This window comes from Mercenaria mercenaria, chromosome 12 (genome assembly GCF_021730395.1).
Source record: "Mercenaria mercenaria strain notata chromosome 12, MADL_Memer_1, whole genome shotgun sequence".
NCBI lineage: Eukaryota > Metazoa > Mollusca > Bivalvia > Venerida > Veneridae > Mercenaria > Mercenaria mercenaria.
The window spans coordinates 50,953,465-50,979,558 of record NC_069372.1 but is presented as its reverse complement, the minus strand read 5'-3'; the positions used below and the strand labels follow the sequence as shown (position 1 = coordinate 50,979,558).

Sequence of the window (26,094 nt, the reverse complement as noted above, 5' to 3'; positions counted from 1 at the left end):
TATTACATTTCTCGTTTTTATTACAAAAGTGGTTGCAAAGGTTCAACCACATTTGTAATAACCAGATTTGTAATAAAAACATAAACTTTTCTTTTCCGGAGATGTGTTTTCCCACGTGATATTCAAGCTTATGTATGCGTTATTAAGCACGTGCTGGTCGAATTAAACTGTCATGGGTCATTTAAGACTCCAAATGTTTTACCTGAAATCCCTGTTCATGGACATATTTTACTTTTAAAAATTATTACATTTCTCGTTTTTATTACGAAAGTGGTTGCAAAGGTTCAACCACATTTGTAATAATCAGATTTGTAATAAAAATCGCAAACACTTTTTTTTTCGAGAGATGTGTTTTCCCACGTGATATTCAAGCTTATGCATGCGTTATTAAGCACGTGCAGGTCGAATTAAACTGTCATGGGTCATTTAAGACTCCAAATGTTTTACCTGAAATCCTTGTTCATGGACATATTTTACTTTAAAAAATTATTACATTTCTCGTTTTTATTACAAAAGTGGTTGCAAAGGTTCAACCACATTTGTAATAACCAGATTTGTAATAAAAATCGCAAACACTTTTTTTCGAGAGCTGTGTTTTCCCAAGTGATATTCAAGCTTATGCATACGTTATTAAGCACGTGCAGGTCGAACTAAACTGTCATGGGTCATTTAAGACTCCAAATGTTTTACCCGAAATCCTTGTTCATGGACATATTTTATTTCAGAAAATTATTACTTTTCTCGTTTTTATTACAAAAGTGGTTGCAAAGGTTCAACCACATTTGTAATAACCAGATTTGTAATAAAAATCGCAAACACTTTTTTTCGAGAGATGTGTTTTCCCACGTGATATTCAAGCTTATACATGCGTTATTAAGCACGTGCAGGTCGAATTAAACTGTCCTGGGTCATTTTAGAACTCCAAATGTTTTACCTGAAATCCTTGTTCATGGACATAATTATGTTACTTTAAAAAATTATTACATTTCTCGTTTTTATTACAAAAGTGGTTGCAAAGGTTCAACCACATTTGTAATAACCAGATTTGTAATAAAAACATAAACTTTTCTTTTCCGGAGATGTGTTTTCCCACGTGATATTCAAGCTTATGCATGCGTTATTAAGCACGTGCAGGTTGAATTGAACTCTCTTGGGTCATTTAAGAAACTCGAAATGTATTACTTGAAATCTCTGTATAAATACTTGTCCGAAGACACCGAACTGGCATTTTTAAAGGTTCTAGCTTGATGGAAGATGTCGGAAAATAGTTATGAATCTAATCCAGAAATTCTTACGTATATTATCTTTTCAAAAAAATTTTACTTGCCAAAAGACCTGTAAACAAAAGCCATTTCATCTCAGCAGGTTTTAGTGGATTCTTTATGTAAGCTAATTCGTAGCTATACGAGGGGCATTTCAAAAGTAATGCAACTGATTATCGTGCGGCCTCGCCTTGCACGGGATTTTCTTGAAAATTATACCGATATAGCGAGACATCCATTCTCTACACAGATATACTAAATTTACAGGTGTACACGCAGTATTATCGCTAATACAGTGATAAACGCAACATAAAGTCATTGATACTATAGTAAAATGGCTGGCAAGAGAAGTGTAAAGGCAGCTGAAATTCGAGGTTATATAAAGACTCGATGCCAGCTTAGCGTATCAGCGAAGGAGATTTTTGACGAATTGTGTGTTGTTCATAGACAGAATGAAGTGTCGTATGCCACCGTCACGAGGTGGATTAAGAAGTTTAAAAGCGGTTGTGACTCCATTAATGATGCACCAAAATCGGGACGTCCTTGTAGTGCTACTTCTAACACTATGGTTAACAAAGTATGTGATGTGGTTAAGTCTGACGCCAGACTAACTGTTCATCAGATAGCTAGTAGAGTTGGTATTTCAGCCGCAAGCGTATTCCGCATTCTAAAACGTAATTTAAAAATGAGACGTATTACAGCTAGATAGATCCCTCATTTGTTGTCAGACAAGCAAAAGCATGTCCGACTTGAAACCGCCAGAAAACTGCTTAAAATGTTTCCAAAATATCAAAGAAAGCAGTTGTCTGACATTATTACTGGAGATGAGACATGGGTTCACTTTTTCGAGCCTACCAGAAAAATAAACAACAAAATATGGGCTACCAAAAACTGTCGCCGCCCCTTAATTGCCAAAAGATTGATTAGTGCTAAGAAAGCAATGTTTGTTATTTTCTTTGAGATACGTGGCCCTACTATGCAACTGGTTGTACCAAATAGAAAATCTGTGACTGGTATACTTTATAAAGAAAAAGTGTTGAAGAAACTTAAAAAACAATGTTTCAAACGTCGTCCAGACACTGGCTTTAAGCATCTATCCTTGTTGCATGACAACGCCCCTGCGCATGAGTCTGCTATTGTGACCTCGTTTTTGAACAAGGAAAGGTTTCGAGTTCTTCCATATGCACCATATTCCCCAGACCTAGCCCTGTGTGACTATTTTTTGTTCCCTAAACTGAAAAAAACATTTAGCTGGTAGACGGTATAGGTCCCGACAGGCCTTGGGGTTCGCTGTTTATCAGTGCATGTTGGGTATACCTAAAAATGAGTATGAAGATGCCTTTAAGAACTGGATTAAACGTTTGAAACTTTGTGTACGTAACAAGGAGGATTACTTTGACGGTAAATAATTAAAAATTTATCAAACGTGCGCTTTATATCACCCCAGTTGCATTACTTTTGAAATGCCCCTCGTATATCACACATGCGCAAATAATTTCTGTAGGGATTAATTCCTCAAAATTTCATAAATACCATCTACTTTTAATTCTAAATGACCATAATCCCGTTGTAAACAGTTGTCATCTTGGGGTATTCAAGATCATCTTTAGTGAAAGGTCGTTTTTGCATTAAGCCTATACTCTTACAGCTTACCTGACACATGGACATAGACACGAACACCAACGACTTGACTGATACTAAAAGTTATGTTGTAACCCTGATTTTGTAGCATTGTCCCTTACTTCATGCCTGCTTACGATACTACGATACTTGTTGTGTAATTTTGCGTCATTTGTGAGCATGTGTCTTTAAAGGGTCTAAAGGATATAGACCTAATAAATTTAGCTAAATCTTAATAAGCTTGTTATTTGATTATTTCCTATATCAAATGATTCTGCTGAAGTCCAATATTTGCCATTGGTGTTCGTGTCTATGTTCATGTGTCAGGTAAGCTGTAAGAGTAGGCTTAATGCAAAAACGACCTTTCACTAAAGATGATCTTGAATACCCCAAGACGACAATTGTTTACAACGGGATTAGGGTCATTAAGAATTAAAAGTAGATGGTATTTATGAAATTTTGAGGAATTAGTACCTACAGAAATTATTTTGCGCATGTGTGATATATAGGTACGAATTAGCTTACATAAAGAATCCCCTAAAACCTGCTGATATGAAATGGCTTTTGTTTACAGGCCTTTTGGCATGTAAAATTTGTTTGAAAAGATAAATATACATCAGAATTTCTGGACCAGATTCATCACTATTTTCCGACATCTTCTATCAAGCTAGAACCTTTAAAAATGCCAGTTCAGTGCCTTAGGACAAATATTTATACAGAGATTTCAGGTAATACATTTGGAGTACTTAAATGACCCAAGAGAGTTCAATTCAACCTGCACGTGCTTAATAACGCATGCATAAGCTTGAATATCACGTCGGAAAACACATCTCCCGAAAAGAAGAGTTTGCGATTTTTATTACAAATCTGGTTATTACAAATGTGGTTGAACCTTTGCAACCACTTTTGTAATAAAAACGAGAACTGTAATAATTTTCTGAAATAAAATATGTCCATGAACAAGGATTTCGGGTAAAACATTTGGAGTCTTAAATGACCCATGACAGTTTAGTTCGACCTTCACGTGCTTAATAACGCATGCATAAGCTTGAATATCACTTGGGAAAACACAGCTCTCGAAAAAAAGTGTTTGCGATTTTTATTACAAATCTGGTTATTACAAATGTGGTTGAACCTTTGCAACCACTTTTGTAATAACAACGAGAAATGTAATAATTTTTTAAAGTAAAATATGTCCATGAACAAGGATTTCAGGTAAAACATTTGGAGTACTTAAATGACCCAGGACAGTTTAATTCGACCTGCACGTGCTTAATAACGCATGCATAAGCTTGAATATCACGTGGGAAAACACATCTCTCGAAAAAAGTGTTTGCGATTTTTATTACAAATCTGGTTATTACAAATGTGGTTGAACCTTTGCAACCACTTTTGTAATAAAAACAAGAAATGTTATAATTTTTAAAAGTAAAATATGTCCATGAAAAAGAATTTCAGGTAAAACATTTGGAGTCTTAAATTACTCAGGACAGTTTAATTCGACCTGCTCGTGCTTAATAACGCATGCATAAGCTTGAATATCCCGTGGGAAAACACATCTCCGGAAAAGAAAAGTTTGCGACTTTTATTACAAATCTGGTTATTACAAATGTGGTTGAACCTTTGCAACCACTTTTGTAATAAAAACGAGAGATGTAATAATTTTCTAAAGTAAAATATGTCCATGAACAAGGATTTCAGGTAAAACAATTGGATTCTTAAATGACCCATGACAGTTTAATTCGACCTTCACGTGCTTAATAACGCATGCATAAGCTTGAATATCACGTGGGAAAACACATCTCTCGAAAAAAGTGTTTGCGATTTTTATTACAAATCTGGTTATTACAAATGTGGTTGAACCTTTGCAACCACTTTTGTAATAAAAACAAGAAATGTTATAATTATTACAAATCTGGTTTTTATTACAAATGTGGTTGTAACAATGCAGGCACTACATGTCAGTTTTTACTTGCCAAGTGTTTGAGGTTTTATTTTAGAATTTAATATTATTGCATTCTTTTCCAAGAAAACAATGATAGTCACAACAACGCACTGGTTTAAAACATTCCTCATAACTCTAAGTCGCTCACCTGGCCTTGACTATATGATCTTGAATACTAGTGTATGAATAGCACACTGTACCATAAGTGGTAACAACTGGGTTTAGAATGAAAACCATAAATGCTACAAGGAGCAAAGATATGACCAAGTTAAGAAATGAACGACAGAATATCACCGATAAATCAATTAGTTGTGCTAGCGATTCATGGTTAATTTCTTAAATATGGAACCAATCAAAATTCAACGTTGAAAAAGTCGTTCTGCCTGCTGAAAATATTACGATGATATTTAAAAAGCAATTTTTAGTTACAATATCTCGCACCGTATTATCACGCAATCACTCTTACTACTACACAAGGGGAAAGAGCGAAACAACGATCCCATTAAAGAAGTACCTTAGTTTACTGTGTACTGAACACTATACATATAATACAAATGTAATATATCAACTGTTACTTGCGGTCACTGAAAGTACAGAGAAATTTAATAGCATGATCATAATACCTTATTGTGTGTTTTACATTTATAGAAAACGGCAGCCTTCATTTTGCGTTGCTCCTGAATAGTCATATTAAAAATAATTTTATTTGTATGCAAGATGTTTGGTGCAAACGTTTTCTGTTGTTGTTGTTGTTTCTTGTGTACAGCGTGAGGATTCAACTTAAAATTAGTGTGCTGGTGACACAACTTTTTCTCCACATGTTATCGTGTGGCATCTTCAAACACACAAGTTGGCGGACGTCTGACAAGGCCGTGCATTTTCTTAGCCATAAAAAAATTATAAGGAAAATTCAAGACTGTAAGCTGTATGTTTAACGTCACCCTGTATATTCATTTATATAATTTGCTATTACACTACGGGACTAACTGATATCTGTTAACTTTATATAACTGCCAAACAGAAACATCTAAGTGACAGAAACTGGAGATTAGGGCCAGATATAGTTACTCAACAAATTATGTATGTCCACCTTTGTGTATTATTTGATAATTTTCTGAATATAAGTAAAAATGTCACAGAAAGTTGTCAGAAAATTAAAGGTACATTCATGAGTATTCTAACCTGTGGGATATACAAGGTGGAATACATCCTATATCAGCAAAACGTATATACATTAGTGTTGTACTTCCAAAAGCTTTGTATGGATGTGAGCTCTGGTCTTGTCTCACCAAAACTGATTTGTATAAACTAGAAGTTTCTCACATGTTCTGTATAAAATTTATGCAGGGGCTTCCTCGATCAACAAACAATGATGTATATCTACACCTACTTGGGTTTTTACCAAGCGAGGCTAAGATAGATAAGAGAAAATAATTAACATTTTTATGTCAATTGTGTAAGTTACACTCACAGTCAGTTATAAAAGTTGTGTTTGTAAACCGCTTTATAGCATATTTAAACAATCCTAGCGTGATTACGTGATTCATACCTGATATTTGTCGTTTGTGTAAGAAATATGATCTGATGTCAGCTTTAAATACTTTAAATACAACGGATATTTTTCCATCGAAATATACGTGGAAGAGAATGGTAAAAAATAATATACAAATCATTTTTCAGCACGATTTTTTTAAGCATTTTGAGTCGAGTAATAGTTTACAAGACGTTGTACTAATTCACGACGTATCTTGTCGTAACATTTGTATAAAGTGGTATTTATCTGCTACTGATAGAAGCTTACTGAAGAATATATGCAAATTTCTGTTAAAATAATTGGCGCACTTTTGTCGAAGTCTTACTATGCTGTTCGTTACAAATGTTATAAATCGATTAGACGGACAATCTAGTTAAACATCTTTTGCTGTTTTGTTCAGTGAACAGCGCCAGCAGATAGCAACTTTGGTCAACAATTCTCAATACATTTGGCTTAAAGTATATACTGACCTAATGCAGATGCAGTCAGATGATAAAAATTATTTCACATGTTACCTGGTATCATCTATCTTTCTGTCCAACACAGAATCAATAAAATGTTTACAAATAGTCAGTTAAGCATTCTGGTTTATGCACATGAAATGGACCGATCACCTCCTTTAATTGTTTTATCTAAGTTCATTGATAGGAACTGTTTCCAACAGTGTGGATAATCAACGTAGGTGTTGTAGACGAATCTCATAAACACCATTTCCTTTGTCATTCCCTATCAAACTTATGTTTCTTTTCGGTAAGTTGTAGGACTCGTGACATCTCAATAATCCTTTGTAAAGCTACAGTCACACATACGGATATGTACGTGCGTTGAGGTACGGTGCGAATAGGATTAGTCTGTGGGTGTATAACTACGGTCTTAGTACAGAAAAAATGGTGAGAAACAGGAAACAAACAAAACAATACAGGACGCGAATAAGTACGGATAGGTACGAGGTACTACGTTGAATTACGTTTTACTGCGCCTTGCAACTTGACCAGCGCACGGACGGGTCTTCGGTAAACTACGTTGAACTATGCTTAATACCCCAGTCACACATACGGCGCGGAAGGCTACGTCTAGCCACGGATAAAAACGTAGTAATCCGTATCGACCCGTATTGAAACGTACCTGAGACGTACCTTAATGTAGTAAGCCGTATCAATTCGTACCAGACGCCGGCTGTCAATAAAACCAATAAATCGATAAGCGATCAACCAATCAATGCGCTTGATTCGACGCACACCTCCAGACGGTGTTAATGTAAATATTACCCTCCAACATTGCGATCTCGACATCGATAAAAATAACTGATAAATTCGTTTTGAAAATGATTTTATATACAAATAAAACTTATTAGAAATGGTAAAAAGATGTCAGTGGGGACTTTGCAAGTCCGATAGTCGCTTCCCAGAACGCCTAGATTATTCCTTTTCCAAAACCTAAGTAAAGTTTTGAGCAGTATCTTCGCTGGATTAAGACTTGTGGACGTCCTCACAGACAATTGAAAGTGGATAAAATCGACGGAAACTACCACATATTTGTATATACAATGGTATTAATATATCTAGCTTTCACTTAATTCACATTTGACCCGGGCGCCGTGCGATAAATTAGTCTAAATTTGGCATCGTAGGTGGCTACGAGCTACGGTGTATGTGTTCACATTAAATACGGGCATCGTGCCATATTTTTTGCATTTTTTTTTTTTTTTTTTGGCAATTTCAGTGCAGTTTTCTTGCAGTCACCGCAGACTTTCAACGGAACTCTTACGTGCTGGATATGACCAATATATATAACCATCTGAAAAATGTTATGCCATATAAAGGCCGCCGCACGGAAATGATGCGGCCGCTGTAGGCCGCGCGATGATTGCTCAATATCCATGCGATTTCATTCGGTACAGTACTGCAGCAAGCAGGAACCTTGTGGCTACGGAATTCCGTTAGGTACGGAATTCCGTTAGGGCCATCGCCTTTGAATGTATTGATCTGAAACGCGATACTCGATAGTACGATGATGAAAACGCGAAATCACGAAACCACGATAACGAAAACGCGACAGCACGATGATGATAACGCGATACGACGATAACGAAAACGCGATAATACGATAGTACGATGATGATAATGCGATACACTATCGCGTTTTCATCATCGTACTGTCGCGTTTTCACCATCGTATTATCGCATTTTCATCATTGTAGTATCGTGATTTCGCAATATCATTATCGTACTATCGCGTTATCACCATCGTACTGTCGCGTTATCATCATCGTACTGTCGCATTATCGTCATCGTACTGTCGCGTTATCACCATCGTACTGTCGCGTTATCACCATCGTACTATCGCGTTATCATCATCGTACTATCGCCTTCCGGTGCCCATGCGCACAGAAGAATTTCCTCTCCAGTGTTCTGGTTTCTATTTATCTTGTTATTTAAGCTCTGTTGAAATTAAAAATGATTTCTATTGCTTGCTAATGGGTTGTAAAAAGTTTTTTTCAGCTAAAACCAAATATGTACTTAGGCAAAAACTCTGCAGGTCAGTCGGTTTGAGTTTTCTATATAGTATATGATAACAAGAAAAAAAAGAATGTTATATTGTACCATGATCAGGGCGGTTTTTTTTTTGTTTGTTTTTATTTTGGTCTGACATGAATATTTTCACAAATGTGATGCTGAATATTTTCACAAATATGATGGTTTATATTTCAACACTGAAAAGCAAATGCATGTCTTGTAAAGCTCAGGTCATTGATGTTGAATTCCGTAAGACGCATAACAACACTGAAATCGGAGCATCGCAAATATTCGAAGAATATTGTTTGCAGTTTTCATGGCACATAGTTTCTTTTAATGCATCAAAGTCTGGCAATTTTCTGCAAAAATAAAATAAAAAGTAAAGCAGTTTACAACCAAAAGTGAGTTAACGCCCCCTTACTCAGACATTTTATTTATGATTTTACAGGAATGAGAAATGCAGTAAAATTATATCTGCACAGCATTCTGAACCTGTTCAACATCCAACACGCTTTGTCTCCCTAAATTCATTTTCTGTAAATGACTCTTAAATTGACAAAAGCTAAAAAAGCATGGAAAAATGTTAATTATTTTTTGCTTTTGACTAACTAGCAGCTGTAGCTATAGGAGGATCATCAATACAAATCAAGATTTTCACACACTAGCACCCGCGTTCGAATCTGCCTATCGCCCTATCGCTAGAGCAGGAGCTGTAGTTCTAAAAGTATAACTTCTAATCTTCTCATTTTTAGCATGCACATGCGCACCGGAAGGCGATGGTGCGATAATGATAACGCGACAGTACGATGGTGATAACGCGACAATACGATGGTGATAACGCGACAGTACGATGATGATAATGCGACAGTACGACGGTGATAATGCGACAGTACGATGGTGATAACGCGATAGTACGATAATGATATTGCGAAATCACGATACTACGATAACGAAAACGCGATAATACGACAGTACGATGGTGAAAACGCGACAGTACGATGGTGAAAACGCGATAGTGTATCGCATTATCATCATCGTACTATCGTATTATCGCGTTTTCGTTATCGTAGTATCGCGTTATCATCATCGTGTTGTCGCGTTTTCGTTATCGTAGTTTCGTGATTTCTCGTTTTCATCATCGTACTACCGAGTATCGCGTTTCAGATCAACACATACAAAGGCGATGGCCCTAACGGAATTCCGTACAAAACACGGTGACAGATACGTTGATTCGTTGATTCAAGAAGATAGCCAGGTTATTTATTTAGTTAGTTAGTTAGTTAGTTAGTTAGTTAGTTATTTTTTTATTTGTTTACTTTGTTTATCAGGATATAGTTAGTGCGTAGATGCTCGTAGGACTACGAATACCTTTTACTATATCGTGCCCTTCTTGTAAGAATGATGTAGTTGTTTTACTTTCTAACTGGGCCAAGTTGTTCGAAACTTTAACGGGCTGTAATTTAGTTTAATTTATTTCATACTAATTTGTTTTAGCTCGATTGTGATGAAAGCTTTAACTGTTTAAGCTTATTGTAACCACTCTCGAGTCCGTTTCCTATGAAAACTAGTACTGGGGTCATATGAGAAGTCATTGTCGTGACCCCAATGATGCTCGAACCCACGATCACTTCATTAAGCTGTTAAACTAACCGCCTGATAAATTTCTATTCAAGATACTAGTCTTGGTGGGTTGGAAACACTAGTATGATGTTTTAATTTTACTGTAAAGATGGTTTAGTGTTTAAAATCCTTAACAAAGTACATTTGATGTTCTAAGTTTTTTAAACTGTCGAAATCTACTGATAAAGTTAATCGACCGTTAACTCAATCGCTGTTAAAGTTTCGAACAACTGGATCCAGTTGATTGCAAATGTGAGGATCGTGCTGACATGTCTTTTTTATAACAAGTGAACATAAAAAGTTACAACTGTTGGAAACGTTTCAGTGAATGTGTAAATTACGTTTTTACCCAGTTGGTTCTATACTACAAATATGTAGTTTATTGTAATTCAATTTTATTGATATCTAATAACATGGGTCATTTTTACAATATTAATATTTAGACGTTGTCAACTGAATTTACCTCCATGTCAGTCTTATTTTTTTATCCCACTGATAACTGGTGAGAATATTGCAAGGTCATTTAACTCCGGCGTTAGCCTCTATTGTTAGATGGTAAATTGACACGAAATTCACGCGTTTTTTTTTGCCCAAGTTTCCCCCGATATATATACAACGCTACTGATGTATATGAAATATAGACGGGTACAAGTCTGATTTGCGATTGGCTATTTACGGATTATCGTGGTCTAATTAAGTGTGAACCACTATCGTACTGAATAACATTACCTAAACTACGGACCGTTCCATTAGTAAAAGTACAAAAACATCGCTGACCTCAAAACCGAACTATAGGTAGTGCACAGTATTATGGCGTTTAGAATTGGAAAAAAAAACAATAACATAAAATTAAGTCCATACGCGAAGTTTTCGATTTACTCAGTGATTCCTCGTTGGCCGAGCGGTTACGGTATTTGTAGAATACCTTTTCGTCGGAAGTTCGATCCCCATTTTTTCAGTTTGCATTATATACTTTGTGTTAGTTTGTTTTCTCTGGTTTCTAATTGATTGTTTTGTTTCTTATTTTCGTGTAAATTGGTAATATCTTTAAATCAGAGGATCCCGAAATTATGGCCGAGTAGTGCTTTTATTAAAGTAATTTGTAAGATTGTTATAAAACTTATAAAACTAACCTGTACAGCTTTAAAGAAGTCATAAGAAAGCTTGATAAAAAACATTAGATCATATTAAAGGTGGAGTGTATTTAAACATAGTGGCATATATAATTTAAACTAGATTTACCAACTCGTTTTGTTTTCATCGAATCGTATAGAAGAAAAAGAAATTACATACAGTTTTAAAGAAAAAAAATGACGGGTCTGGGAACTTACAACGAAAAGGTAAAATACGAATACTGTATCTGCTCGGCAAACGAGAAAACACTGACTGCACCGTAAACGTACTAAGTGTACTGACTTTATTTTTTATTATTGTTTTCTTTGTTTATATTTCAAAACGTCGTAATATTGAGCGATACCTATATAATATACGTGTACGCTAATTTTCTCTCACTGTCGCGTGATGTTCGCTGACGGGAATTCCGATGGAAACCCTTTTCAGAAATTGTAGACGAAAAGTTTTATCTTAAATTTATTAGAAAAAAAAACATAATTTGATGAAAAATACATTGTTAGAACATCGAATATGCAGCATATAGATAAATATAGCAAAAGTTTGATCACCACGGTGTGTGGGTTAGTCGCTTTAAAGCTACGTTTTGCTCAGTATATTTAGAAGAATATTGATATATCTAAAAATGATAAGTAAGTTTAATGAATATAATAAAATCCTGTTAAAATACCAACGTATGAGCCGCGCCATGAGAAAACCAACATAGTGGCTTTGCGATCAGCATGGATCCTGACCAGACTGCGCATGCGCGCCTTCTGGTCAGGATCCATGCTGTTTGCTAACAGTTTCTCCAATTCCAGTAATCTTTAAAAGCGAACAGCATGGCGCAGTCTGGTCTGGATCCATGCTGGTCGCAAAGCCATTATGTTGGTTTTCACATGGCACGGCTCATATATCACTTTTAAGAAAAGGCTGAATACGGATAAGCCGATCGATTAAGGTAGTGTCATCCAGACCACTGCTGTAATTATTCGTCGTAATGTAAACGAAACAAAATTGCACCCTTTGAAACCTTTTGTGAAAAGTTAAAAGTGAACCATTAAATTGTTTAATTGTGGCGTTTAGTTTTGCTATTTGAAAAATGTTAGACAGATGATAGAATAACACAAATGATATGAAAACCTCATAAACTTATTGTCTTATTACAATTCGCAAATCATCTTTTTTTAAAGATGTTTCTTCTTTGTTGTTAATTTTGATACATCTAATGCATAAACACTCGTAGGAATAACAATATATCGCATATATGCTATAACTGTTCTATTTTGTTACAGATGTTTGCATTTGTAAGCATCTTGCAGATCCAGTGTTAGACCAACAAGAAAGCTACGACAGATCCAAATGAAAATTTCCTGTAAAAAAATGAGCCAGAAACAATTACAACTGTTGTCATCATCAAGTGGGAACGTTTCAATGATGTGTAAATTTGGTTCTACATTGTTATTCAGTGGATCGCCGGATTTTTACATTTTCTACATAATGTAGATCTACATGTGGTTATAGAAAATGTTACTATCATTGCTTGGTTTTTAAATTTTCACGTGAACAATGTTTTAGTTATTCAAAGTTTCGTGTTTCTGTCACGCCACATCTTTCTATTGATATCCAGTAACTTGGGGTGTTTTTACAATATTATTTTAGACGTAGGTATTTTACCTCCCAGTCATATGATTTTAAGAGACGTTTATGCTAATTTAACCCATAAATAAACGGTAAGAAAATTCCAAAGTCATTTTGCCCTATAGACTGTATTGTTAGGTAGTAAATTGACACGAAAAACGCAATTTTTGCTCCAACGTTAATGTTGTATAGACGGGTACCACATTGCTTTGCAACTGGCTATTTACGGATTATCGTGATCTAATCAGTTAAAACTTACTAATGCATAGTAAATAATGTATTGATCCTATCGGCAAATCGTCCAAATCAGAAATATAAATTTAGCCAAAAGAAATCTATTGACAATGTGTGTTTAGGCAATGCTATTCAATAATTGATTCAAACAGTAATATGATCTTCTGAAATGTGAATGATTTAAATGGTGATAATAGTATACCTAGAATTTACAAAATTGTGGCTTGCGTAGGCATTCTCTGAAGATGGACGACTACCATGTTAAACGTTATCTACTGGGTGCCACAAGAAAGACTTGCCCAGTAGTCACGCTTGAGATGCCCTTTATAGTGAAATAAACGAGGTCAAAGGTCATTCGGTGCATATTTTCATGTGTGTCTTATAAAATACCTTGTATCTTGTTCATTTATTGGTATAGAATAACAACAATGGTATCAAAATGAAGCCAGGGCTTTGTACATTTATTTACAAACACTTAATCAAAAAATTTCTCATTTACATACTTATGAATATTCATGAAAACTTAAAATAATGGGCACATAATTCTTTAAAAATGTTATTATTAAATAATACAAAGATAAAATCTTCACTATTTGTGTTTATAAATGGACAAAAATAAGCAATATTATATTTGAAACATTACTTTATATAAATATATATCTGTTTGTATCAATATTTATTGTTTGCAAGAGTAAATACTGTCAAAAATGGGTGGGGTATACTAATCATGAAAAAACAAATATTAAAAAACTGACAATATTTACATTTCTCAAATATAAACCTTATTTTGAGATAGTAAGATATTTCGATTTTGGAACAATGTTCTTCATAAATATTAATTAAGAGCTTTTCAGCTCATTTGCATACTCATGAATATTAATTGAAATGTATCCAATATGCATTTAAAACGTTCATTTAGTACACATATATCTGTTCTTAGCCATTGATAAGAATTTTATTAGTTTTATATGTCCAAGTAAAGCTTGTAAATATTCCACGCATTAAGAATGTATATTATTAGTATTTAACACTTATACAAATACTGCACAACGTAGTTTACACAGTTCAATCTTGCTCATAGTATTTTCTCTATACACAATACCATAGGACTTTGTTTTAAAAATGTCACAACTTTATTGTCCTTGTTGCCATGTACACTTCTGAAGCTGGTATATAAATAGCCTCACATGCACATTCAAATATGCAAACCTGGTTGGATCGGTAGCATTTGCACATTTATCTTGCAATCCACATTAGTATATGATATGTTACGTTGGGTATTATAGGAATACAGTCATACATGTCACCCGTGGTATCTTTTGTATGCATACAAACTTAGATCCATTATTTTACGCCATCGATGCAAAGTTGTGAAGCGTAATTAGTATGTATATAACTGGCATATATGTATAGCTATGATGGTCTGTCTGTATAAACAGGATACACATGTTGTCAGTCTGTATAACCCAGGTACCCAAAATGTCCTGTATCTATACCTAAGGTACCGACAGTGGCCTCTTTTTATGCCACGGCCACTCAAAGTGTATCTGTATGTATCACTAACCTGACCTGTATGTTTATCCATATTACTTACCCAGAGTGACCTGTCTACCTTGGATACATTGCCGGTCTTTATGTATATCAAGGATATCCGTATTGGCATACATATATAGTCCAGTTAGCCTGTATGTATACAAAGGATACAATGAGAGGCCTGTTTGTACACCTAGGATGCCCGTAGTTTTCTGTAAATATAACCAGGAAGACCTATATACCCAGTATACCCAGAGTGATCTTTATGTATAGCAAGTTTACAAATAGCAGTACCCAGGATCCAATAGTGGTCTGTATTTATAGCCAAGAAGGCCTGACAGTATACCAAGGATACCCAGATAGACCTGCCTTTATACCTAGGGTACACCGGTGGCATGTATTTATACCCAGGATATTCATAGTGGTGACATTAAGTAAACGGTCAGGATACTTAAAGTGGCCTACCTAGGATGCACGCAGATGACCTGTCTATATACCAGGCATACTCAACGCATATACTGACCTAGTGTATAGCAACGATGGTCTGTCTGTATACCCAGTTTTTTACCCAGAAAGGCTTATTATGTAAAACCAGGATATCCATAATGGCCAGTATATATGGCCACGATGACATGTTTGTATATCCAGGCTACACATAGTGGCATGGCTTTATACCATGGATACATAGGTAACCTGTCTGTATATCAATGCCATCCAAGATGACCTGAAAGTATAGCCGTGATGGCGTGTCTATATACCCAAGATACCCAGAATGGTGTGTATGTAAATCGAAGATACCCTCAGTAGCCTTTATATACAACTGTAAAGCCAGGATGACATGTCTGTATACCCAGAATATCCAGAGTTGCGAGGAAACTCGGTTTGCCATTCTGTATGTCTAGAATACCCAGAATTGCCTGTTTGTTTATTCAGTAAACCAGTATTTGTCAGTATGTATATATGTGTAGCCAATATGACCTGTCTGTATGCACAGGATACCCAGATAGGCCTTTCTGTATACCCATGACCTGTATTCATTGCCAAGGTACCCAAAGTGGACTGTATGTATGGCCAGGGTGGCTATACATGTATGCACAAAACACACAGAGTGAATGATTGTATAACTAAGATACCTATAGTGGAATGTACATGCATGTATTTTCCTGTATAACTAGTATACCCATTTTATCTGTCTCTGTATCAAGGCTACCTATTAATGTCTATATGTATAGCCAGGGTTTTCCCTAGATGACTGTATGTTTAGCAAGTAGGGCCAGTCTACATACACAGGATACCAAGAGGGGCATGTCTGTATATCCTCGATACCGATAGTGGCATCAATATTTAGCTCGGATGGCGTGTCTGTAAACAAATGATACCAAAAATGGCCTGACTATATATCACTTCTACACAGTTTGCATGTCTGTATCCTAAGAATATCCATAGTGGCATGTATGAAAAGCCAAGTTTGCCTGCCGATATGCCAAAGATACATACTTGCCTTCTCTATACCACTAGATACGTTTAATGCCCAGTCGTTATACCAAGTATACTATTGATACCAATTTAGGCTATCCTGTCTGTAAACCTAATACATGTTTTAAATAGTATATCGTTTAATTATCCGTCAAAATGCTTCAAAACCTTACATAAAACCTTTTATACATTCTCCAGTAAATATTAGATCAAAGGCCTGAATGGCCTGAGTCGGCTAATGATTGATGTACTCTGACAGTATAGTCTACCAGTTTCAGTTTGTTTTTAGTTTTTTTCTTAAAATTTCATAACAGCTCGATATTTACCCAAAATATTATATCCGGATACGATTACACTTTTCTCCAGTTTGAACAATATATTTTACAAATTGTGATGATACGAAGACATTTAGCAGCAATTGGCAGTATCTGACATTGAAGTTTACGGTTAAATTACCTTTTTTTTAAATCTTTTCATAAAAAAGTTATTTCGTTTCGTGAAAGCAGCAAACATAGACGATCTACTTTCGATTTCAAAAACTACAAGAAAATACAATTTAATGTTTCGCCGATTTGTTTATTTCTCGAAAAATAAGAATTAAAATCATTTTAATATCAGTAGTAACTAAACAAACCAGTAAGAGCTTCTTCTTCCGATAATTTATCCGTTTACTGACTGCAAAATTCAACCCACGCAAAGTTTATAGAAATCATACGATGCGTGTTTACGTTCAATGTGGGATAATTAAGGCTGATCGGCTATGTTACCTAACGCATCCAGACGATTCTGATTTTGATTTTAAAAAAGCATTGTGTGCGTTTCTGTAATTTTATATACGTTTTTATACGTTTAGAAATTATTAGACATGCGTATTTGCATTATTTCTATACGTTATTTACGCTAATACGCATCTTATCTGGAGCCCTGTGGAACTATTTTTTGTCTTTCGCTGGATGTTACCCAAGCTTTGTAAGCCTGCGCAATTCTTAAAATGCACATTTATGCTTAATGAGTTACATTCGAGAATTGCACAATTACAAGTCATAAATATGACAGATTACATCGTATATTGGTCATAGCAAAGGGAATTGACACAACTTAACTTCATTCATGCAGTGAACTGTTTGAAGTTTGAGAAATCTAACGGAACTACATCCCTTCACTGTGTTATTTGGTCCATTTAGAGAATCGTTGGATAACAAGGACTCGTCAAAAGGCTTTCAGCCTTTAGCCGACTCAAAAAACTGAACATACTGACTTCTTGACGGTCACTGTGAAAAGTGGTTGTCTTATTGGTTGTCTGAGATGGTGTCAACTTGATTTAAAATAGTAATGTTTTTCAATCACAATACTGTGCTAAACTACATAAAACAAATATGTAAACTCTATAATGTATGCAAAGAAACCTTAACATATTGACATTTGGCAGCCATTTTGAAAAAATGAGCGCCATTTTGGTTATCTGAGGTTGCCTACATGGCTTATGGTCTTATTATCAGTTGTATTTATCAATCTTAATATTGCAATAAATTACATTAAAACTTATGTAAACGCTCATATATATGCACACTTTTAAACATACTTACCTTTGGTGGTTGTTTAGGTCGCCATTTTGAAAAAAAAATGGCAGCCATATTGGCTGTGTGACATAGGTTTACACTTTGAAATAGCCGGCAGATATGTACGTAATATACAATAATTGCATTGCTTTTGTGAAAACAACTACACAATTATGCTAAAGATAACTGTTGGTCAGAAGTCAACTCAACCCACCCACTTCTATATAAACAGTTGCGTTTATCAAGAAATTAGTATACCGCATATCATTTGCTACCTTTCTGTTTTTTAAATAATGAAAATTATATATAAAACAATAAATATTGTACAGCTGTACATACATGCCAATATTTATCGTAACTGTGTGCGATTTTGTCATTTTCATTAAAATTAGTTAATATGCAAATGAGCTAATTTGCATATAGTGATTTATTTTCATAGTTAAAAACATTGGCTTCAATTAAATACCATTTTCGCTCGCTTATTTCATCAAAATGGCGAAGATATAATGCCATATAAGTGAAATTAGTAAAAACTGCACTTAATGACCTTTGACCTAATTTCTTGACCTTAGAATTGCGACTACCGGCATCAATGAACTACTTATATCATATACTTCACATATAACACATAAAACTTTCATCTTCACAAAATGCCTACGTAGGTGTTTTCTAGCCACATATATGAAAATTATTGGTAAACTATAAATATAAATTGCGAGCGTGTGTGCGCGCATGCGTGTGTGTGCGTGCGTCCGTGTGCTCGGGATTAGCGCCAGTTTCAACAATTTTACAGTCATATAAACCTTTAGCAGTAAGCGCAATGGCCATACCATACGGACTATAAAAGTGCTGCTTCACTGGAATATCACGCAGTAAACATACGACATGATATATTCAGCCCAGTCAGATTATACTGACCCCGGGCTGACTAGTCCCAGAACTATTCTCTTAATGCCGAGCGCCAAGCGGGGAAGCTATTAGTAATATGGAGAGCGAACCCGAAAGGCTACAGAGGCGGTAAAGCCAGTTTCTCAGTGACTTGATTTTCGCATTCATGTGTATGCTATGCAATGTCCCAATTCTTTGAAAGACATCTTAAGAAACAAAAAAAAATCAGAATCCATCCACAAGATGTGAAACCCAATATCTATATAAACCATCGGCTTTCGATCCTATCCTAAGCGCATGTCTGAATTTGTTACATTGTATACAAATTGTAAACTATGTATTTCGCTAATAGAATATGTTTAAACCAGTGTCTGTATAATGTATACACCATGTATATACATACAAAAATGTAGATACATAACAAAATAGAGATTTTAAACATGAAACATACCTTTCAGTTCATTTTAAAGCCAGCAAAGTCCTTTCACGAATTCAGTATATTTAAATAAGTAAGCTGTTTACAAAACATGATTATTTCTATGACAGAACGTTTCAAAAAATCGAACAAAAGAATTTTTGAAACAAGATATGCTTCTTCGGTGTCATTCAATACGTTTCGGGTGAATTATAAATAGTACTATTATTGTATTATTGATGGGGAAAAAAGTTCGGCTTCAAGGTCAGCGATGTTTTTGTACTTTTAATAATGGAACAGCCCGTTATAAAGGTAGTGTTATTCAGTATGATAGTGTTGCGTGAAATTAGCCAGAGTAGCCAGAGTTTAGCCAGAGTTTAGCTAGAGTAGCCAGAGTTCAGCCAGAGTTCAGCCAGAGTAGCCAGAATTCAGCCAGAGTAGCCAGAGAAGTCATAACTCTGGTTACTCTGGCTAGCTAGAGTAGCCAGAGTTCAGCCAGAGAAGTCAGAACTCTGTTTACTCTGGCTGGCCAGAGTAGCCAGAGTTCAGCCAGAGAAGTCATAACTCTGGTTACTCTGGCTGGTCAGAGTAGCCAGAGTTCTGCCAGAGTAGCCAGAACTTTGATTATGAAACTTAATATGTCATTTCTATCTAAATAGCATGTTTAAACTGAATTTCAAATTAATTTCTATTTTCAAGTTGCTATTTAGAGTAGTCAGATTAGCCAGAACTCTGGTTACTCTGGAGTAGCCAGAACTCTTGTTACTCTGGCTGGCCAGAATAGCCAGAGTGCAGCCAGAGTTCAGCAAGTGTAGCAAGAGTTTCTAAGATTTTAACATGTTCTGACTACTCTGGCTACTCTAGTCAGCCAGAGTATCCGGAGTAGCCCGAGTCACCAGGATTTCATTTGCTCTGGTTACTTTGGCTGGCCAGAGTAGCCAGAGTTTTTAGGATTAACATGTTTTTGCTACTCTGGGCAGCCAGTGTAACCAGGTCCCATGTTAACAAAAGTTTTTCAGTCTTAGCTGAATTTGATTATGAAATCTAATAATTGAGCCGTGCCAAGAGAAAACAAACATAGTAGCTTTGCGACCAGCATGGATCCAGACCAGCCTGCGCATCCGCGCAGTCTGGTCAGGATATATGCTGTTCGCTTTTAAAGCGTATTGAACTTGGAGAAACTGTTAGCGATCCATTCTGGTCTCAAACCCATTATGTTGGTTTTCTCATGGCGCGACTCATATGTCATTTCTATCTAAATAGCATGTTTAAAACTGAATTTCAAGTTAATAACTATTTTTAAGTGGCTATTTAAAGTAGCCAGAGTAGCTACTCTTGTCACTATGGCTGGCCAGAGTTCAGCCAGTGTAGCCAGAGTTCAGCAAGAGTAGCCAGAATTCTGGTTACTCTGGCTGGCCAGAATAGCCAGAGTTCAGCCAGAGTAGCCAGAAATCTGGTCACTCTGGCTGGCCAGAGTAACCAGGATGTCAATTACTTTGGCTAGCCAGAACAGCCAGAATTTCCGAGATGTCCATTGGTTCTAACTACCCTGACTAGCCAGAATAGCCAGAGAAAATACTGTAATACCTATTGCGAAATGACCCTTTTGGTACTCTCAAGTTTGATTTTTTAGTGTTTTATATGTATCATGTGTATCATCGTACCATCGTGCATCGCGGTTTAGTATTAAATAAAAAGTCGTTTGTCCAAAGTCAATTTACATTACTGAACAAAATTGATAGGTAAGACTAAGTCAGATTCAATGATATTTAATAGTTACCATTATATAATGAATGACCCTCATACACTATACTTGAATTTTTTAGCTCGTGTCACTGTGTGACAAGGTGAGGTTTTGTGATCAACTTTTGTCTTGTCTATCAGATTGAGTCAGGCTCCTTGACCAGCCAGAGTAACCAGAGTTCTGGCTACTATGGCTACTATAAATAGCCAGTTGAAAATAGTTATTAACTTGAAATTCAGTTTAAACATGCTATTTAGAAAGAAATAACATATTAAGTTTCAAGATCGAATTCAGCTAAGACTGAAAATATTTTGCGAACACGGGACCTGGTTACTCTGGCTACTCTGGCTAGCCAGAGTAACCAGACCTACTTTAATTAACCACTTGAAAATAGTTATTAACTTGAAATTCAGTTTTAATAGAAATGACATATTAAGTTTCATAATCAAACTCGGCTAAAACTGAAAATATTTTGAGAACACGGGACCTGGTAGCTCTGGCTACTCTGGCTACTCTGGTCAGCCATGTTAAAATCCTAGAAACTCTGGTTACTCTGGCTGAACTCTGGTTATTCTGTTAGAAACAGCCAGAGTAACCAGAGCAAATGATATCCTGGTGACTCGGGCTACTGTGGCTACTTTGGCTGACCAGAGTAGCCAGAACATTTTAAAAATCTAGAAACTCTGCCTGTTCTGGTTGAATTCTGGCTACTCTGGCCAGCCAGATAATCAGAGTTCGGGATACTTGCTGAACTCTGGCTACTCTTGCTGAACTCTGGCTACTCTGGCTGAACTCTGGCTACTCTGGCCAGCCAGAGTAACCAGAGTTATGATTTCTCTGGCTGAACTCTGGCTACTCTGGCTGAACTCTGGCTAGCCAGAGTTACCAGAGTTCTGACTTCTCTGGCTACTCTGGCTAAACTCTGGTTGAACTCTGGCTGAACTCTTGCTACTCTGGCTTCGCGTCCTCACATCGTATTATTGCCCAATCTCTCTACCACTACACAAGGTGAAAAAAACGATCCTATTAAGGAGTAGCATAGTTTGCTGTATCCTGTAATACAAATGTAATTTGTCAACTGTTACTTGAAGTCACTGAAAGTATAGAGAAATTATAACATGATCATTATACTTTATTGTATGTTTTACTATTTTTAGGCATTTTATATATAAAAAAAATCATTTCTTGATATCAAAAATTCGATTTCTTGATATCAACAATTATTTTTTATATCAAGAATGATTCTTGGTATAAGGAAATCGAATTTCTGATATCAAGAAATCATTTCTTTTTGATATATGGAAATTCAAGTTTTGATATCATGCAAGAAATACTGTCCATCAGGAATTCGATTCTTGACATCAGAAAATCATTTCTTGATATCAACAATAGTTAAATTTTTATATCAGGAAATCGAATTCTTGATCTCAAGAATTCGATTTCCTGATATCAAGAAATCGTTTCTTGATATCATTTCTTGATATCTAGAAATACGGACTATTATTGATATATCAAGAATTCGATTTCTGGATATCAAGAAATCATTTTTTGGTATCAAGGATTCGATTTTTTGAAATCAATAAGTTGAATTCTTGATATAAAAAAAATTGCCAGAATTTCTTGATATCAAAAATTCCTGCCTTTCTAAAAATAGACATGCAATTAGGGATAATGAACATGATCCTGTTCAATCCATCTATACAATGTATTTAGATCGGGAAGTGCCAAATTTTTTATAAAAAAAAAATAGGCTTGATTTTTTATATCAAAAAATTGATTTCTTGATATCAAGAAGTCGATTTTTTGGTATGAGAACATAGTTTATCGATATCAAGAAGTTGATTTCTTGATATCAAAAAATAACACGGCTTTTGATATCAAGAATTCTATTTTTATATCAAAAATTCATTTACTGATATCAAGAAATCGATTTTCTGATTTCAAAAATGTGACTGATTTTTTTTTGATATCAAGAAAAGATTTTCTGATATCAAGAAATGGAATTCTTGATATCAAGAAATCGAAGTTTTGATAACAAGAAATGATTTTTGATATCATAAAATGACTGTAAAATAGTAAAATGGCGCCCCATAGTGTTTTTCCTCTACAAAAAACGGCAGTCTTCATTTTGCGTTGCTCCTGAATAGTTATGTTAAAAATAAATTTATTTGCATGCAAGATCTTTGGCGCAAACGACTTCTGTTGTTGTTGTTTCTTGTGTACAGCGTGAGGAGTCACCGTATGCCAGTGACACAACTTTTTCTCCTCATGTTATCATGTGGTATCTTCAAACAGACAAGTTGGCGGACACCTGATAAGTCCGTTTAACTTTGTAAGGAAATTTCAAGACTGCAATTTAAGCTGTGTTTTAACGTCACCCTGTATATTCATTTATATTTTCGGGACTAACTGATATCTGTTAACTTTATATAACTGCCTTGTGCGTCTTTCTAACATCTACACATTCACCCGAAGATGTTTACAAGCACTAATTTAATGCACCTGCAAAACATTTTCGATCAAACGAGAAGAGCAAATGTAGCAATGAATCGTCCCCATGTTCTCATTTATTCGCCATATTATAATTTAAAAAGATCAAATTTTTAACGTTATTAAAGTCAAATCAATTATTTCAAACTTGCAGAACTGAGTAATAGATATGTTGCAGCAACATGAAATGATCGAATTCTTACGCACTGAATTGTGAAATATTAACGATGAAATTTTCTCAAAATTGCGCAATGTCATTCAACATCGCGTAAAATTGTGCACAAAAATAGCACCTATAGCACACAGGGAAATAGTAAACATCATTATCACATGCAGTATAAATCTCAGCCTCCTACAGTATATCTGGTGAAAAAAATATTTAGAGAATGTCTTCGACCATATCTACTGCGTTGGTCCAAAGGTTATTTTGTAAATTGGATAGTGTGCGTAAATGTTTATATAACAGATTTGAGAAGAAATTCCATGCAACCGAGTAAAACAGTAGCATACTCAGTATGACTGAAATGATCACGCCATGTAATGAAGTGTGCAACATTCCTCACACCCCTTAGCAACGGCTAAGAGGATCCCTATTTGAAAACATCGAGACCGAGAAACCTTAGCCAGTCAGGGACGATAGTCAAGCATTGTAATTTATTAAGTTAAATTTAAAGAAAACAAGAGATATGTGTAAAGACACATCCTATATTGGAAGCTAACTGTATGGCTACTTAAACCAACTGTATCTGACCTTTCACCTGCCAACCCAACCATGACCAGTTTTGACAGCTATATATGGATAACACAGTCAATTCGATCTCCACCTTTAACCTTTTAACCATTAAGGAGCTATGCTGTAGACCATATATTGACACAGATTTTCAAAACAAGCAAGTACTGTGAAATCTGAAGACCATATTCTTGTCTGAGCATTTTGTTCAATTTTCACCTCCAATTGTCACTAAGTTTGGAAGGCTATTTTTAATACATGACATTTGACATACTGACCCAAAAATGTATAGAATCTAATGAAATGTCTTTAAGTCAAAAACGCTTATCTTTTTTTTATTTTTTTTTAAATACTCTATATCACAGTGACATTCAGCTACTAATCACACAGGGGCCAGTTTCAAATTTGACCTAGGAATCATCAAGATAAAAATTCTGACCAAGTTTCATGAAGATAGGGTCATAAATGTGGCCTCAGGAGTGCTTTGATTTGACCAGGTGACCTAGTTTTTGACCCTATATGACCCAGTTTTGAACTAGGCATAGGAATCATCAAGATAAACATTCTGACCAAGTTTCCTGAATATAGGATCATAAATGAGGCCTCAAGTGTGTCAACAAGCTTTTCCTTTTGATTTGTGGAGACCTAGTTTTTGACCCCACATGACCCAGTTTCGAACTTGGCCTAGGAATCATCAAGATACACATTCTTACCAAGTTTCATGAAGATAGGGTCATACATGTGGCCTCAAGAGTGTCAACAAGCTTTATCTTCCATTTGACCTGGTGACCTAGTTTTTGACTCCACATAACCCAGATTTGAACTTGACCTAAAGATCACTAAGATAAACATTATGTGCAAGTTTGTAGCAAATCAAAGCATAAATGAAACTTCTATATGGCTGAAAGAGCCAAAATAGAAAATTTCGCCCCTTTCAGGGCAATAACTCTAGAAGCCATGATGGAATCTAGCCAGTTTTCGAAAGGATCTGAGTTCTTATTGTGACTTTTGTGTGTAAGCGTGGTTAAAATCAAATGTAAAAAGTCACTTCTATCGTGTTCACAAGGTCAAAATTAACATTTTGGGCTTTTCAGGGGTAAATTTGGGGTCAAAACTCTGGAACCTATGATTGGAACTGGCAGATTCATCATGGAATACAAGATCTATTGTTGTTTAAGATATTTAGCAAGGTTTGTATCAAATCAAACAATAAATGAAGTCTCTATATGGCTGCAAAAGCCAAAACAGCAAATTTTGGACCATAACTCTGGAACCCATGATGGGATCTGGCCAGATTTCAAAAGGAACCGAGATATTATGCCAATACAAGTTGCTTGCAAGTTTGATTAAAATCACTAGGAAAATGTGGTCTCTATCATGTTCACAAGAAATTGTGGACAGACGCCAGGGTGATCACAAAAGTTCACCTTGTCACTATGTGCCAGGTGAGCTAAAAAGAGTGATACTGGTCCCTGTGTTTTATCCAACTATTACTAATATCTAAGTAAGCACCTGCATTTTCTGCAAATGATCATTCAACAAACAGTAGCTAAATATGTAGATCTGTACATAGAGCTTCGAATTAGGCTACCCCTATTCGGCCTCAGTTGAACGGCAACATGCCAATGCATGTGGTCAGCTGTTTGGACGGAGTAGAAGCTACGACTACTAAATACCCATTTAATAAAATCTACAAAATCGTGCGGAAGCATAGAATGCAACCAAGCAAAACAGTTACAGAGTCTGGTCATAAACAGTAATGGCTGTAAAACAAGAA

The 26,094-nt window shown here is 35.5% G+C and overlaps 1 protein-coding gene across 2 annotated transcripts in view; it reads right to left on the bottom strand.

Annotated features, from left to right (window-relative positions):
• The window catches only part of LOC123535229 (uncharacterized), a 52,558-nt gene extending 33,024 nt beyond the window's left edge, over window positions 1–19,534 (bottom strand). For both annotated transcript variants that reach the window (XR_008366491.1, XM_053520037.1), the window contains exon 1: window positions 19,390–19,534. The gene's annotated coding sequence lies outside the window, so the exon portion shown is untranslated. The remainder of the gene's footprint in view (window positions 1–19,389) is intronic.
• Between the last annotated feature and the right edge of the window lie 6,560 nt (window positions 19,535–26,094).